This window comes from Aegilops tauschii, chromosome 7 (assembly GCF_002575655.3).
Source record: "Aegilops tauschii subsp. strangulata cultivar AL8/78 chromosome 7, Aet v6.0, whole genome shotgun sequence".
Classification (NCBI taxonomy): domain Eukaryota; kingdom Viridiplantae; phylum Streptophyta; class Magnoliopsida; order Poales; family Poaceae; genus Aegilops; species Aegilops tauschii.
In genome coordinates, this window is record NC_053041.3 from 119,004,860 (window position 1) to 119,009,890 (window position 5,031).

At 45.5% G+C, this 5,031-nt stretch overlaps 1 non-coding gene across 1 annotated transcript; it reads right to left on the reverse strand.

The window, feature by feature from the left end:
- Nucleotides 1-4,537: 4,537 nt before the first annotated feature.
- LOC120970120 (small nucleolar RNA Z247) lies at nt 4,538-4,676 on the reverse strand. Its single transcript, XR_005764866.1, has one exon. It is a non-coding gene; the product is annotated as a small nucleolar RNA Z247 (small nucleolar RNA).
- Between the last annotated feature and the right edge of the window lie 355 nt (nt 4,677-5,031).

The window sequence follows — 5,031 nt, forward strand, 5'->3', positions numbered from 1 at the left end:
AAAGGTTTTAGGGATGCCCAGTCCCGAAATGAAAAAATGAATTTACTTTATGTTGTCAAATAATAAATTCCTTGGAAAGTGTTGGTATGGAGGGAAACCGTGGATACGGCTAGCCATGGAAAGTGAAAGTATGATGGAAAAATGAATAAACTTTATTTTTTGTTTGGGAACCGCCTATTATATCTAGCATGGAAAGTGTTGGGAACTCTAAGTCGTTTTCGTTGGTGGGATGGATACACCTCCCAAAATGTCTTTATCTCTATTTTTCGCTTTGAGCTCTGGCACCTCTACAAATCCCTAATTCCCTCTGCGAATGGCCTTTCTTTTACTTTATGCAATTTTTATTTTGAATTTGAGTCTCCATCTTCTCTTATAAAAAGCACCAACTAGGAGACAATATGATCGTACTTGAGTATTGGGTGTAGCTAATATGCGAGTGTGTTTCATGAATGGATCAATGGTTGGGCATAATGGGCTAGGCATAACTTACTTTACCATTGATATTGTGAAAGACTTGGTTGCTTGTTGATATGCTTGAGTATCTAAATTTTTATGTCAAAACTAGACTATTGCTTTGAATCACATAAAAGTCCAATTGTCCATGCTATAAAGAAAAGAATATGATATGACATGTTAGGCAGCATTCCACATCAAAAATTCTGTTTTTATCACTTACCTACTCGAGGACGAGTAGGAGTTAAGCTTGGGGATGCTGATACGTCTCCAACGTATGTATAATTTTTTATTGTTCCATACTGTTATATTATCAATCTTGGATGTTTTACAATCATTTTATAGTCATTTTATAACATTTTTGGTACTAACCTATTGACATAGTGCCAAGTGCCAGTTGTTGTTTTCTGCATGTTTTTTACATCGCAGGAAATCAATATCAGACGGAGTCCAAACGCAACAAAACTCCATGGAGATTTTTTTGGACCAGAAGGAACATAATGGGCCCTGGCTGCGCCTGGGGGGGGGGTGCCTCGAGGAGGGTACAACCCACCAGGGCACGCCAGGAGGCCCAGGCGCGCCCTGGTGGGTTGTGCCCACCTCGGGTGCCTCCCGGACCGCGTCTTTGCTCTATAAATACCCAATATTGACAAAACCCTAGGGGAGTCGACGAAATATTCATCCAACCGCCGCAGAGTCCAGAACCACCAGATCCAATCTAGACACCATCTCGGATGGGGTTCACCACCACCATTGGTGCCTCTCCGATGATGCGTGAGTAGTTCTTTGTAGACCTTCGGGTCCGTAGTTAGTAGCTAGATGGCTTCCTCTCTCTCACTGAATTCTCAATACAATGGTCTCTTGGAGATCCATATGATGTAACTCTTTTGCGGTGTGTTTGTTGGGATCGATGAACTTTGAGTTTATGATCAGATCTATCTTTTTATATCCATGAAAGTTATTTGAGTTTCTTTGATCCCTTATATGCATGATTGCTTATAGCCTCGTATTTCTTCTCCGATATTTGGGTTTTGTTTGGCCAACTTGATCTATTTATCTTGCAATGGGAAGAGGTGCTTTGTAGTGGGTTCGATCTTATGGTGCTTGATCCCAGTGACAGAAGGGGAACCGACACGTATGTATCGTTGCTAATAAGGATAAAACGATGGGGTCTATCTCTACATAGATAGATCTTGTCTACATCATGTCATCGTTCTTATTGCATTACTCCGTTTCTCCATGAACTTAATACACTAGATGCATGTTGGATAGCGGTCGATGTGTGGAGTAATAGTAGTAGATGTAGGCAGGAGTCGGTCTACTAATCTTGGACGTGATGCCCATATAATGATCATTGCCTGGATATCGTCATGATTATTTGAAGTTCTATCAATTGCCCAACAGTAATTTGTTCACCCACCGTTGGCTATTTTTCTCAGAAGCCACTAGTGAAACCTACGGCCCCCGGGTCTCTTTCTCATATATTTGCCTTTGCGATCTACTTTTTCCTTACATTTATTTTCAGATCTATTAAACCAAAAATACAAAAATACCTTTCTGCGTTTTATTTCTATTTATTTTGTTTGGCGTTTGATCTATCAATCTACTAAAATTTATCTCACATCCGTTTGCCTATCTTGAGGCGCTGTACCCCGGAAGGGACTGACAACCCCTTTAACACCTCGGGTTGCGAGGATTTTTTATCTATGTGCAGGGGCTGTTTACGCTGTGTTGCTTGGTTCTCCTACTGGTTCGATAACCTAGGTTTCATATATGAGGGAAATACCTACCGCCATTGTGCTGCATCATCCCTTCCTCTTTGGGGAAATACCGACGTAGCTTCAAGCGACATCATCAACCACCACAGACGATCCCGTAGCTGCAGCAGATCCTTCTCTTCGTGTGGCGGTCGGCCGACCCCCCTCGACTGTCCTTTGGTCGGGCGTGGGATCTCGTGTCCGCACGGGCAACAGAACAGGCTGGCGAACGGGCGACACACACCCTGGGGACCGCCCACCAGCGTCATCATTGCGCAGGGAAGCGGGGGAGCTAGGCGACACGCCTAAGCCGGTCCCACTAGACCCACCAGTGTGTTCACGCCGCGTGTCGCGCACGGAGAAGCCACCCGCGGACCCGCCAGCAGGAGGCGTCAGCTGATCAGCGCCCGCCGCCGCAGGCGCGCGGGATCCTGCGCTGCCAGATCACTCGGGATCAGCGTCTGCAGCAGGATCTTCGTCGTGTTATGTGCTGGGCTGGTTTGGACTGATGTGCCGCATAAAATCATGTTGCAAACCACCATTTTCTCCCGCATTTTTTTCATTATTTCCTGCAGCACCATTACTATGATTAGTAGAACCATTAATCATATGATAATCAACATTATCATCCCCCTGATCAGTAGGATTTAGGAGCTCCGGTGGTAACAACAGAATTTCAGCTCTCAACCGTGCACCTGCATTAGGTGCAACGTGGAGAAGGGAAATATGTTTTCATCAAACACTACATCTCTAGAGATATAAACTCTTCCTGTAGAGATATCTAGGCACTTATAACCCTTGTGAAGATTACTGTACCCTAGGAAAGCACATTGTTTAGACCCGAATTGGAGCTTATGAGTGTTGTAGGGTCTTAGGTTCGGCCAACATGCGCATCCAAATATACGAAGAGAGGAATAATTTGGAGTTTCACCAAATAATTAACCTAGTGAGGGGAGTCTCAAAGTTTATGACTTTGCTCGGCATCCTATTAATTAAATAGGTAGCAGCGATGAAGGCCTCATCCCAGAATTTCAAGGGCATGGAGGCTTGAGCAAGTAAGGATAGACCAACTTCAACGATGTGACGCTGTTTTCGTTCAGCTGGCCCGTTTTGCTGATGAACATGAGGGCAAGAAACATGATGGGAAATACCTATTTTTGTGAAGAAAGAATTCAACTTTTCATGCTCCCCTCACCAATCTGTTTGGAGAGCTAAGATTTTTCGATCAAATTGTCTTTCAACAAGATTTTGAAAGTCATGAAATTTTTGAAAAACTTTAGACTTATGATTGATAAGGTAGATCCATGTGAATTTACTGAAATCATCTATGAAACTCAAATAGTATTTTTTTTCTACCTACGGTTTCAATGGCAGGACCCCATACATCAGAAAAGATAAGTTCCAAAGGAAATTTTGATTCACTCATAGAGTGAGGATAAGGTAATTGGTGACTTTTGCCTTTTTGACAGGCGTCACATACAAGTTTATTATCATCATTGCTGACACATGGGAGCTTATTTTCACGAATGATCTTCCTAACAACAATGCAGGATGGGTGACCTAAACGTCGATGCCACCAATCCGAAGATGGCTTGGTGACACTTAGCACTTGCTTCTTGACGTTTGTCCCAATGTGTTTGACGGGATAGAGACCTCTCCTACCCCTGCCGCGAAGGAGAACCCTCTTCGTTTCCAGATCCTTAACAAGAAAAAAATAAGGGTGAATTTCAACGAAAGTATCATTATCAATAGCAAGTTTGCTTGCTGAGATCAAACTTTTAGTGGCCTTCGGAACATGGAGGACATTATTTAGATGAAGATCATGATCTAGGGTAGAAATAGTTGTATGACCAATATGATTAATAGCCATACCTGATCCGTTTGCGGTGTGAATTTGCTCATTGCCGGTGTACCTCTCCCAGACCGTGAGCTTCTCCAAGTCACTGGTGATATGGCCAGTTGCACCACTGTCCATTTACCAGTTGGTATCTACGCCGTATTGGGGAGCAGCAATGTTTGCCGAGCGCTCTTCCAGCACTTCCATGCCAGGTGCCCAACTTTGCCACAGATCTGGCACGTTGGTTTGGCAGCAGAGTTGTTGGTGAAGCCACCGCCGTTTCCTCCTGCATTGCCACATCCGCCACTGCCATTTGGCTTGTTGTTGAAGTTTCGGCCGTGCTCACCACCGCCGCCTCCGCCTTGTTTGTTGTTGAAGACGCGACCGCAGTCACCACCGCCCCCGTTGTTGCAGTTCTGCTTGTTGAAGCGCCCGCGTGTTGCAGCATTTGCAGAGGACTGAGAGGACCCCCCGCGAAGATTCATGCGAGTCTCGAAGCTCAAAAGCTGCGAGTACAGCTCCGGGACAGTGACAGGTTCAACCCGTGAGAACATGGCGGACACCACGGGATCGAACTCCTCCTCCAGTCTGGCGAGGATGTGAGAGACCACATCTTCCTCGTCCACCTTTTTTTCTGAGGCAATCAACTCATCACAGAGGGTTCTGATCTTACCAACATACTATGTAATGGTGGAGTTGCCCTTCTGAAGATTCGCCAGTGCGATCCTGACGTTGACAGAACGCGGTCGGGTATGCGAGGTGAGCATCCCTTGCACGATGTTCCACAACTCCACTGCGGTGTGGCAAGTTGCCACTTGGATGGCCATCTCACGTGGTAGCGTGGGAAACAAGTAGGAGAAAACCTGCTGATCCCGAGCGTACCATGTGCCGAACTCCGGGTTGGGGGCCTTGGACTTGGTCTTGCCATCGTCGCTAGTGACCTCGATCGTCATGGGCGGCACCACCTGCTCCAGATCGAGGAAG